At 48.0% G+C, this 12944-nt stretch overlaps 1 long non-coding RNA gene across 1 annotated transcript; it reads right to left on the bottom strand.

Annotated features, from left to right (window-relative positions):
• Positions 1-365: 365 nt before the first annotated feature.
• Positions 366-3690, bottom strand: LOC121556812. The gene is made up of 3 exons (XR_005998225.1): positions 3589-3690; positions 2151-2228; positions 366-424 (listed from the first exon to the last, which is right to left on the bottom strand). It is a non-coding gene; the product is annotated as an uncharacterized LOC121556812 (long non-coding RNA).
• Between the last annotated feature and the right edge of the window lie 9254 nt (positions 3691-12944).

The following is a 12944-nucleotide window of genomic DNA, read 5'->3' as shown; positions in this document are numbered from 1 at the left end:
CGTTTTGGTCCTGAAGAATGTTTGATGTGTGCGATGGATTTCAATCATACCATATCAAGAATAAACTGTGAATTATTGCATTAAAATAGTACAAATGTGAATTAGTTTACCTGCAACATGTTATAGGTGTCATAGGAACCATTATTGAGTCTGAGCTGCTTACTGTCGATGTGAAATCAATATCAGACAACTATTTCACTCCGATCAATATGTTGAGCTGATTGCAATGTTCCAACCGTAATAAACTTAACGGGTCGGATAAAATACAGGTCTATCAGGTGAAGTCCCTTTTATAAAGTGTATTACAGACTACAGTGCTGAGTTGAAAGTCTCACCTGTTTGTCCATAGTGGCTCTGCGTAGGGGCACACCAAGGGGGTCCGTGGGATGCATAGCACTTCCTGTGGTGTGACATGATCCATTGACTACAAGGGAAAATATCATAAATGTCATTGAGATGATTGACAGATTAAACCCGCTACTTACTGAATCAGTTCAGAACGATAAACACCCTGGGGAATATACAACTCCTTCATGTGAAGGACTGTGTATCAATCCATTATAGTGAAAAGGTCAGGTTGTGCTTATGTCTTAATGTGACATCTTAATGTTATGGAGCTATTTGCATCCTAACATTAGGGAATAATACATCCTCATTCATCTTCCAGACAGAAAGCGGTTTGCACTCCCCCCTTATATTCCTTCCTTGTCCCAGCTCCAGTTCATCTCACTGGGCTACGGCTCACTACACAGCATATCTCATAGGTGTTTCAATCTCCTTCTCCCTCTGGCCAATAAGAAAACAATGGCCTTACAATAATGCCAACGGCCTTAAGGGAGATGTTCCTGTGTGTGTGTGTGTGTGTGTGTGTGTGTGTGTGTGTGTGTGTGTGTGTGTGTGTGTATGTCTGGGTTTGTGTGTGTGTGTCACAGCCCTGCATATGTCTATGGTAATATCCCTACTCACATCCTACAGGGTTCTAATGGATCCTCATCGGCCGTGATTCATGGCCTGTCCACTTGCTACATATCAAGGCAGCCCATTTCCAGCTGAAGGTAAACACATGAGCTAGAACATTATTACATCAGCATGACTCCTGAAGGAAGCTGAGCACCACAGCCATGTAAAGACATTACATAATAACCCCTGAGGGAAGCTGAGCACCACAGCCATGTAAAGACACAACATAATGACCCCTGAGGGAAGCTGAGCACCACATCCATGTAAAGACATTACATAATGACCCCTGAGGGAAGCTGAGCACCACAGCCATGTAAAGACATGACATAATGACCGAGTTCTACCTCACACATAATGGAGCAGGGACCAGGGGAATAGTGATCAGAGGGGGATACTGTGTTAGAGAGACATATACATAAATATATATCATGGAATCAAGCTATTTTATGACATGAGGTCTCAGAACTACAAAAGTGTGTTGAAATGGAACAGTATGAAGTGTCACTAGGTGGGTATCTGCGGTGTCATCAACAGAATGCTCAGCCCCAGATAGGGAGCCCATGGCGTTGCCATCATACTCATTCTAGAGCCCATGGCTATCTCCATGAATGCTTTGCATTATCCAAGCAGACTGAGTTATGGACTCAGATACAGGCAGTGTAATCTGAGCCCACTTCCTGTTCAACACTACTTCGCCCTCTCTAACCTTACCCCCAATCCGCCCAATCTCTAACTTCCTGGGGCTCCTCACCAGTGCCGGGGCATCCGGAGCCCAGGGAGGAGCCAGGCTGGACTAGCCAGGCAGAGAGATCTCTCAACCTGGGCTTCATTACTGCCTGCCTCCCCTGGGAGGATTAGCCTTGTCTGGTCTGTATTGACAAATCCCTACAGCTGGATGTTCTCTCCCTGGTTGTTCTCCCAGTGTGTGGAGAGAACACGCCAGCAGTGGAATACCACCTACTGGCCTGGGATGGTGTTCCTCGGACATAATCAGAGGCAGCACCTGAAATGCCCCTAAATAAGCCAACAAGGGTTCCAGCTAGCTAGGCCAAGTTAGATTGCTAAGGCTTCAGTTGTAGAGCTACTACACAGTGAAGAAGAGGAATTGCTATATCTATGTAGCAACATTTCTGGCACTTATTTAACTCGATAGATATGGTAGATTTAAATCAGAAGAGGCTTGATGTTACCTTCGGGTAAGGAGTTCCTTTGTGCCGGTGGTCTCACTGGGGTCCCATAAGAGGCAGAGGGCCGTTCCCATGTTGTTTCTGGAATGGTTAAAGCCATAGGAGACGTAAGGCACAATGGACACACAGTTCCACAGTTTCCCTGAACGCTGAATGAAACTCTAAAGAACACAGGGGGAGAGCACAACTATTGAGAAATGTTCAAAAAGTATTGTAGAGGACATGGTCACACGGCACTACAGCGAGCGACTACAGTGTACTCAAGGTCTGATAGTCAGTGTTCTCTTTCAGTTGAGAACAGAGAAACAGGAAGAGAATACTTTAAATGAAAAGTATTGAAATGAATGATTGATTTGCTGAAAAAACTTTTGAGATTCTTGACATGCTCTCAGAATGTTCCCGGGGCATCAAACATAATTCCAGTTAGTGGAGCAAGAAGTACTTTGACATCTGGACAGTGTTAGAGATGCTTTCTGACTATCAATCAGGCAGAGACACTGTATCTACAATGGAGATCTGATAACGTCGGTACATTACATGCTCTTGTGTAATAAAAGTGTTAGAATTGCTTGAAAATACAACTAAGTGCCCTTTAAAAATAACATCTCTAATCAGTGTAATTAAAAAACACATTTGAATCATTATGCAGTTGAATTAAAGTCCATAATAGAGTTCAGTATAATAATGCGTGTTACAGCATATGGTTTTCTAAAATAGCCCCTGGCTCTTTATCTCTGCTACAGTGTGTGGTGTGCCAAGGTGCAGTGTTCTGCCTGAGTGTTGGAGCTGCCGTGGGTGAATCCTGGCTTTGTCCTGTGGGAAACAGTCTTTCTCTCTGGCTCCTATGCCATTGAGGGGCACGCACACACACGCACACGCACACGCACACACACACACACACAGACAAACACACACACACACACACACACAGCTCTATCTGTGTAGTGCAGAATCATGCCACAAAATTAAAAGGTTCCGATAAGCATCTCTATTAAAGGTCGGCTGCCTATTAGCCCTGGTATTAAACAACATTGTGTTTTTTCTGTCTAGTAAACAGAGGTTGTTTAAATGTCATTACACAGGACGGCTCTGTGGAGTTCCTCAGAACACATAGGTTGAGCTGCTGAGGTACCTGTAGCAGTGGCTGCCATCACCACACATTTGGGCTAATCAGATTAAAGTGGATGAGATGTTAGGCCCTCCTTCAAATGAATGGGCTGGAGAGATGTTGATGATGGGGAATGGTAATGAGCTCTCTGAGCTGGCAGCATTTCACGGCAGAACTGGAAACTATGGTTACCAAACAAAACACTGACAAATGGAACTGATGGTTTCTGATTGAAAAAGATTTGAACCTATACACTGGAGAAGGCTGTTAAGCCTTCTCTCACATGAGTGAGCATGTCAGTAGGGTTGTGGTGGAGCTGTGTGCCTGGCTTACCTTTGCTGGCAGTGTTGACGTAGTACCTGCATCCCTCGGGTGACATGTAACATCTCCAGCCTTGGGGAAGAGGGACAGTCTTGATCTCATCCCCCGGTGCAGGGCTGGCAGCTGTTGGCTTCTGTCACAAACACACCACTCCTTTCACTACCAGATCATTCACATACGCTGGGACTGTTGCCCAGTCCTGCTCATATAAATGGTGAATGCAAATATTATTTGAGAAATGTTGAAAAATTCTTTTTTTTTTTTTTCTTTTCTGTAATTGATTTACCCACTTGATTAATCTACATAATATTCCATATTATGTATCTACATATCAAGGAGGGGCTGCATCAGCCTCTAATGTTCCCAATTAGCAGTGTCTGCTAATTTCCACCCAGTTACAGTACAAAGTACTCCCACATTTCTGAAGCAGGCTGATTGCAGGCACAGACACAGCTGTGTAGGAAATATCTGTTTTAATTAGTAGGAACAATGTAATAATGAATGTAATGATTAATTCAGGAAATATTGAACTGTGGCATGGCATTGGAAAGCTTGTTTGATTGTAGGCAGGGTGTTCTTTTCTTTGAATGATTCATGTGGTCGTGTCACGGATTCAGCCGATGTTGCTCCTCCTACTTGCTCGGGCAGGCTTCGGCGTTCGTCGTCACCGGAGTACTAGCTGCTACCGATCTATGTTTCTGTGTTCTACTTGTCTTGTCTTTATTGTTCACACCTGGTTCCCATTAGGTATTGATTACTTCCCTATTTAACCCTCTGGCTCCCACTGTATTTTGTGCGTGTTTGTTCATGTTTGGTTGTCGTCTGGTGAGCGGGTTTGTTTCCTCCCTGCGTGGAGGTTATGTTATTTACGTTACCTACGAGTAAAGTACGTTTTCGATTAGCTCTGTGTCCTGCGCCTGACTTTGTCCTACCGCATCACACTGACACCTTGACAGAAACACACACCTTAAATGGAGTCAGCAGGTACATCCATTTCGTCCGGATCAATGGAGGAACGTGTCCAACAGCAGGCGACCATGATCCAGACTCTCGGCACCGCAATGGAGCGCGTGTTGAACACTATGGAGCGATGGGAGAGCGATGGGAGAGAGGTGGTTGTCCTACACCTCCTCCAACTACACAACCACCCACAACGCTGTCCACCCCTTCATCACCTGGGTCCAGTGGGATTCGGCTCTCGCTCCCGAGGGCATACGATGGTACAGCTGCTGGGTGCCAGGGTTTTCTGCTCCAGGTAGAGCTCTACCTGGCTACCATCCACCCGGCTCCCTCGGGATACAAGAGCGTGTCCGCCCTCATCTCCTGTCTGTCGGGAAGAGCGCTCGAGTGGGCCAACGCCGAGTGGGGAGGAATAGACGCAGCGTCAGTACACTATGAGGATTTCACCCGCCGCTTTCGGGCGGTATTCGATCATCCACCGGAGGGGAGAGCGGCGGGGGAACGTCTATTCCACCTCAGACAGGGGAAGAGGAGCGCACAGGACTTTGCACTGGACTTCAGGACTCTGGAATTAGAGGGCCCTGATCGACCACTACCGATGCAGCCTCCGGGAGGACGTTCGTCGGGAACTGGCCTGCAGGGACACCACCCTTAACCTGGACCAACTGGTGGACATGTCGATAAGGCTGGATAACCTGTTGGCAACCCGCGGACGTCCGGATCAGGGGCCATCCATTCCATCCCCCAGCACCTCCGACCCTACTCCTATGGAGCTCGGAGGTGCTGCGCTTAGGGAGACCGGAAGGAGGGCCATCTCCTGCACCAACTGTGCCTGCGGAGGACACACTGCTGGTCGGTGCTGGGGAGGGTCTTTCAGGAGTCAAGAAGGTAGGCAGAGCACTGGTGGACCGTCTCAGGTGAGTAGGCACACGACTCACCCAGAGCTCCCTGTTGCACATATGTGTATTGATATTGTATTTCCAGAGTTTTCCCCTCATTCCCAGCATAAGGCGCTCGTAGATTCAGGCGCAGCTGGGAACTTTATTGATCGTCAGTTTTCCCGTAGTTTAGGGATTCCTATTGTTCCTGTTGATGTGCCCTTCCCTGTACATGCCTTAGATAGTTGCCCTTTAGGGTCAGGCCTGATTAGGGAGGTCACAGCTCCACTCTGGATGAAAAGGCAGGAGGGTCATGAGGAGAAAATTAGTCTCTATCTGATTGATTCTCCTGCGTTTCCAGTGGTGTTGGGGCTTCCCTGGTTAACTTCTCATGACCCCACGATTTCATTGCAACAGAGGGCTCTCAAGGGAGGGTCAAGTCAGTGCTCGGGGAGGTGTGTAGGTGTTTCCATAGGGGCAACTATGGTGGAAAGTCCAAACCAGGTCTCCACCATGCACATTCCCCTCGAATATGCCGATTTGGCTCTCGCCTTTTGTAAAAAGAAGGCGACTCAATTACCACCCCCTCGACAGGGGGATTGTGCGATAAATCTCCAGGTAGGCGCTGCACTTCCCCGGAGTCACGTGTATCCCCTGTCACAGGAAGAGATGGCGGCTATGGAGACATATGTCTCCAAATCTCTGGGGCAGGGATACATTCGGCCATCCACTTCACCTGTCTCCTCGAGTTTCTTTTTTGTGAAGAAGAAGGATGGAGGTTTACGCCCATGCATTGACTACCGGGGTCTCAATCAGATCACTGTCAAGTACAGTTATCCACTTCCGCTCATTGCTAGTATGACGGAGTCATTGCACAGGGCGCGCTTCTTCACAAAATTGGATCTCAGGAGCGCGTACAACCTGGTGCGTATCCGGGAGGGAGATGAGTGGAAGACGGCATTTAATACCACATCTGGGCACTATGAGTACCTCGTCATGCCGTACGGGTTGATGAACGCTCCATCAGTCTTCCAATCCTTTGTAGATTAGATTTTCAGGGACCTGCACGGACAGGGTGTAGTGGTGTATATAGATGATATTCTCATATACTCCGCTACACGAGCCGAGCATGTGTCCCTGGTGCGCAAGGTGCTTGGTCGACTGTTGGAATATGACCTGTACGTCAAGGCGGAGAAATGTCTGTTCTTTCAAAAGTCTGTCTCCTTCCTAGGGCACTGCCTGTCCGCGTCAGGGGTGGTGATGGAGATTGACCGCATTTCGGCTGTGCGTAATTGGCCGACTCCAACCACGGTTAAAAGGGGGGGCAGCGATTTTTAGGGTTTGCCAAGTACTACCGGAGGTTTATCCGGGGCTTTGGTCAGGTAGCGGCTCCTATTACCTCCTTGCTGAAGGGGGGACCGGTGCGCCTGTAGTGGTCAGCCTAGGTGGACAGGGCGTTTGGTAACCTGAAGGACCTGTTTACCTCGGCTCCGGTGCTGGCTCATCCGGATCCCTCCTTACCATTCACAGTAGAGGTGGATGCATCCGAGGCTGGGATAGGAGCTGTACTGTCTCGGGTACGCCACCAAAACTCTGCCCCTGTGCTTTCTTCTCGAAGAAGCTCAGCCTGGCGGAGCGCAACTATGATGTGGGGGACCGGGAGCTGTTAGCTGTAGTTAAAGCTCTGGAAGTGTGGAGGCATTGGCTTGAGGGGGCTAAACACCCTTTTCTCATTTTGACTGACCACCGCAATCTGGAGTACATCCGGGCAGCGAGGAGATAGTTTTTCACTCGTTTTGTGTTCACACTTTCTTACAGACCAGGTTCCCAGAACGCTAAGGCAGATGCCCTGTCCCGACTGTACGACACAGAGGAGAGGTCCATTGAGCCCACTTCCATACTTCCGGCGTCGTGTCTGGTGGCACCGGTGGTGTGGGAGGTTGACGCGGACATCGAGCGGGCGTTACGTACAGAGCCCACTCCCCCCAGTGTCCAGAGGGTCATACGTTCGTGCCGTTAGAGGTCCGCGATTGATTGATCTATTGGGCTCACACGTCACCCTCCTCTGGTCATCCTGGCATCGGTCGGACAGTGCACTGTCTTAGTGGGAAATACTGGTGGCCCACTTTAGCCAAAGACATTAGGGTTTATGTTTCCTCCTGCTCGGTGTGCGCTCAGTGTAAGGCACCTAGACACCTGCCCAGAGGGAAATTACAACCCCTACCCGTTCCACAATGGCCGTGGTCCCACCTATCTGTGGATTTTGTTACAGACCTTCCACCGTCACAAGGGAACACCACGATCCTGGTCGTTGTGGATTGGTTTTCTATGTCCTGCCGTCTCATTCCTATGCCCGGTCTCCCTACGGCCTTACAGACTGCGGAGGCCCTATTTACACACGTCTTCCGGCACTACGGGGTAGATTTTGTATCTGATCGGGGTCCCCAGTTCACCTCAAGGGTCTGGAGGGCGTTCATGGAATGTCTGGGGATCTCGGTCAGCCTGACCTCAGGTTTTCACCCCGAGAGTAATGGGCAGGTGGAGAGAGTGAACCAGGATGTGGGTAGGTTTCTGCGGTCCTATTGCCAGGACCGGCCGAGGAGTGGTCAGGTTTTATCCCCTGGGCAGAGATGGCCCAAAACTCCCTCCGCCACTCCTCCACTAACCTTACTCCATTTCAGTGTGTGTTAGGTTATCAGCCGGTCCTGGCACCTTGGCATCAGAGCCAGATCGAGGCACCTGCGGTGGAGGAGTGGTTTCGGCGCTCGGAAGAGACCTGGAACGCTGCCCATGTACACCTCCAACGGGCCAACGGGCCATCAGGCGACAGAAGGCGAGCGCCGACTGCCACCGCAGTGAGGCTCCGGTGTATGCACCGGGGAACCGGGTCTGGCTCTCGACCCGAAACCTGCCCCTTCGCCTGCCCTGCCGGAAGCTGCGTCGGCGGTTTGTGGGGCCATTTAAAGTCCTGAGGAGATTGAACAAGGTTTGTTATAGGTTACAGCCTCCTCCTGAGTGTCGTATTAACCCCTCGTTCCATGTGTCTCTCCTCAGGTCGGTGGTAGCTGGTCCACTCCAGGAGTCTGAGGTACGGGAGGTTCCTCCGCCCCCACTGGACATCGAGGGGGCACCGGCGTACTCGGTCCGTTCCATCCTGGATTTGAGGCATCGGGTGGGGGGCCTGCAGTATCTTGTGGAGTGGGAGGGGTACGGTCCGGAGGAACGGTGCTGGATCCCTAGGAGGGACATCCTCGATCCCTCCATGTTGAGGGATTTCCACCGTCGTCATCCGACTCGCCCTGCGCCGCGTCCTCCTGGCCGTCCCCGAGGCCGGTGTCGGCGCACGGCTGGAGCCGTGGGGTACTGTCACGGATTCAGCCGAGGCTGCTCCTCCTCCTTGCTCGGGCAGGCTTCGGCGTTCGTCGTCACCGGAGTACTAGCTGCTACCGATCTATGTTTCTGTGTTCTACTTGTCTTGTCTTTATTGTTCACACCTGGTTCCCATTAGGTATTGATTACTTCCCTATTTAACCCTCTGGCTCCCACTGTATTTTGTGCGTGTTTGTTCATGTTTGGTTGTCGTCTGGTGAGCGGGTTTGTTTCCTCCCTGCGTGGAGGTTATGTTATTTACGTTACCTACGAGTAAAGTACGTTTTCGATTAGCTCTGTGTCCTGCGCCTGACTTCGTCCTACCGCATCACACTGACACCTTGACAGGTCGTTGGTAAACATAGAAAGACTCCACTGCTGAAAGAGACACAAGAAAGCCCCATTGCACTCTGTAAAACCCCACCTAAACAAGCTTAATGAAACCAAATTAGAGCTCTTTGACAACACAGATCAGCCTTATGTTTACCGATGACCAAATGAAGCAATCAAAGAAAAGAACACCCTCTCTATAATGAAATATGGGGGAGGTTTGATAATGCTGTGGGGTTGCTTTGCTGCCTCTAGTACTGGGGGCCTTGAACGTGTGCAAGACATCATGAAATCAGCAGATTATCAAGGTGTTTTGGAGTGCAATGTTCAACCCAGTGTCCAAAAACGGTGTCTCTGTTGAAGGTTGTGGGTCTTCCAGCAGAACAACAACCTAAACACACATCAAAAAGCACCCAGGAATGGTTCAAGAATAAACACTGGACTGTTCTGCAGTGGCCAGCAATGAGTCCAGATCTGAATCCCAACATAAACCTAAGGTGAGATCAGAAAAATTGGAGCAATTTGCAGCTGAAGGGTCCATTGATGATTACAATAAGTGTTTTTTTGCTGTTATGTTTGCCAAAGGCTGTTTAACCAAGTATTAGCTCCTGGGTGCCAATTATTTTGTCCATGCCATTTGTTAGATTTTTCTTAAATAACATTGTAAACTTAAGTTTCCCCCAAAAACATTGTTTTGCAATGTTGACAATCCAATAAAACATTTTTTTCCCATTTTAACTTATTTTAAAAGTGCAAGGGTGCCAATATTTTTGGCCGCCACTGTACATGTTTCCTTGAAATGTGTAAACAACCTCCGTTCCGATGTGCTGTTATTATTTAGAAGCTATTCTTTTCGGCTCACAGTGCTTTCTTCAGGGTCTTACACTCCCCTAGGTTGAAGGGTGTTATTCACAATGGTCCAATATCTGGATAAATAACAATAACAGCTTCTTGGACCTTATCAGCAGTTCCCAGCAGGCTCACACACACCCATAAAGCTCCTGGTCACATTGCGGCTGCAGAATTTACTGCAGTGTACTTTACAAGGAAAAAGTCCCCTTTAGTCTAAAGCAGGGTTCTTCAATTCCGGTCCTGGAGGGCCGAAACACCTCTGTTTTTTATCCTCTCCTTCTAATCAGGGGCTAATTCAGACCTGGGACACCAGGTGAGTGCAATTAACTACCAGGTAGAAATAAAAAACTGAAGTGTTTCGGCCCTCCAGGACCGGAATTGAAGAACCCTGGTCTAAAGGGATGGCCTGACCGACGTTTCATTGTCATTAGCAACAGTGTGTTGCCCAATCAAAGCTGTCTGCTAGTCACGACCCTACCCCAGATCCACTGAGGAGTGTGGGGACAGAGGGGGAGGAGAGGGGAAAAGGGAGGAGAGGAAGGGAAGGGTCTTAATGGAATGATAAAGCAGAGAGATCATGTATTCTACAATGCTACAGCCAGGCTGCCAGGGCAGCGTGGGCAGATAGCTACACTCGTTTGATGTATAAGATAAAAGGGATTCTCTCTGTCTCTCTCTCTGATATAAAGCACTGGGCTTGCAGTTTGCAGTGAGTACAATACAAAACGCCTCATCTTTCATTGAGGAGCCGTGCTGTGCTGCAGTAAACTGTACTTGCCATTTGACTTCATTCAGACAGGTCATTTACTGCACTGATAACACGTCGTCAGTCATTTATCATGAGCTTATAAAATGCATTATCCTTCCTCAAGCTCCCAATAATGACATACTGTATGTGATTACACTATGTCAGACAATATCATGAACATATCAGCAAGGAGCACCATGTCCATTAGCTTAACATAAATCAGACTTTATACTGTATAATGGACACTACTAACCCTGACCTAATGCATCTTAGGCAGCATACCATCCTCTGAACCATGGAATAGCAGTGAACTGTTACTTTTTTGCCGGAGACCTGAATCGTTAACTAATTAATCCTCCTAGAGAGATAAAAAATGACAGCTTCTTATCTTGAGATTTGTATCATTTGTGATTTATCTCACTTCCCTGAGCTGTAGGGATTTCACATGTCCCCTGGCAAAGAACTGTCTACTAAAGCGGAACGGCGTCCAAGCTTTCACAGAATTTAAAAAGACAAAATCCTCTGGATTCTCCTGCCAAATCCCACAATCCTCTGGGGTGGTGCTCCCACTGCAACCCCTGGGAGGAGGCGCTTTATAGAGTATACTCCCCTCCAGTTTCCTCAGTTCCCCTTGAATACCAAGAAAGCAACAGGACAGGCCCTCTCCCACCACTACAGAGGAGAGTCTGGGCTCTTGCTGTTAGCATGCCCTTTTGTGGCTTCATTGGTATGACTGGGAATGAATGAGGGCATTAATCCCACTTTGTGCTACCTGCAATAGGGGGATTATTATAGTGCAGCACCTGAGGCTGGTTAGAGACAGGGGTACTAAAGGAAAGGCCTAGTGTTAAATCCTCACTGCTGACTGATTTTCACTACACTCAGCCCTGCATGTCAATGTATCCCTCTGCCTATTGTATCCATCCTACCTAGGGCCTATCTCTCTCTCTCAGTGGTGTGGCCCGGTGGGCAAAGCCCTCTCACTGTCACTCCAGGAAGTCTCAGTGGTGCACTGATTGCCCTGTAACAGTTTTAAACTCCAAGTTGCTTTCAACAGCATATGACCATTCGCTAAGCTCCGCGCCAGAATTTTGAGCAACCAATTGCAGTGCGACAACTGTCGAGTCCGACACCTTGGACAAGCTCACTTTTCAATTGCATGAAAGCCAGTGGGATATGGCAAAGACTGAGATGTTTACAAAAAAAAAATTGGGCTAAATAACTGTGCAACGGGAGTACTTGCTACTGTGATTCCTGAAATGCAGAGCCTGTTGGAGTAATTTTCAAATACGAAATTATACTTTTGTTACATTGTATAACTTGTTTTCTCAAAATGTATGTTAGCTAGCATGTTAACAATGTTATGAATACAACTCCCATCTGCTGTCGACATTAGGATACGATTTGAGAGCCTGTCACGCCCTGACTCAGGGGACTCTTACATGTTGAGTCAGGGTGTGTATATTCCTTGTTGTGCTTTTTCTATGTTGTATTCTAGTATGTATAGATCTATGTTGGCCGGTGTGGTTCCCAATCAGAGGCAGCTGTCGCTCGTTGTCTCTGATTGGGGATCATACTTAGGCAGCCTATTGTCACTGTGTAGTTGTGGGATCTTGTTCCTTGTAAGGTATGTTGTGTGTTCTACCTTGGACTTCACGGTTCGTTTCGGTTGTTGTTTTGTCGTGTGTTTAATCGTTAAAATAAACATGTACGTATATCACGCTGCGCCTTGGTCTGACCCGTCATTAAACGAACAGTTAGCTCCAGAAGTGGTTATAGCTTTGACTGCATGCTAAGTGAATTCAGAGCCATCCAGTGGCTAGCTACACTACAAACATTACCAGGTTCCCTTGAAGCATTTGTAATGACAGTCCATTCAACATAACCAAGAGTTTCCTGATTAGTAAGGGGTAGTCTGTGTTTAACCCACTGAGGTAGGGTTTAATTTCATTGTGTATTAGAAACTGTTTGAGATCCTTTAGGAGGATTTTGCCAATAGTTGAATGGGGAATTGGGCTTCCCAGATTTTTTTTGTAAAAGTAACCAAGGGGAGCGCGGCTTAGCAAAGGGTAAATTGGGAAATGTTCCAGAGAGCAAGCGAGGCAGGAATAGATGAAATACCACTGCAAATTTGGTACTTGTGCTAGCTTTGAGTCATCAGTCAATCGAGTTTATCGTCATTGTATGACCCTTTGTTTAAGATTTCTACATACTGAGGTGATTTCAAAAAC

Source organism: Coregonus clupeaformis, unplaced genomic scaffold, assembly GCF_020615455.1.
Source record: "Coregonus clupeaformis isolate EN_2021a unplaced genomic scaffold, ASM2061545v1 scaf0688, whole genome shotgun sequence".
Lineage (NCBI taxonomy): Eukaryota > Metazoa > Chordata > Actinopteri > Salmoniformes > Salmonidae > Coregonus > Coregonus clupeaformis.
Note: the sequence above shows the minus strand (reverse complement) of the source record. Positions and strands in the feature narration are given on the sequence as shown.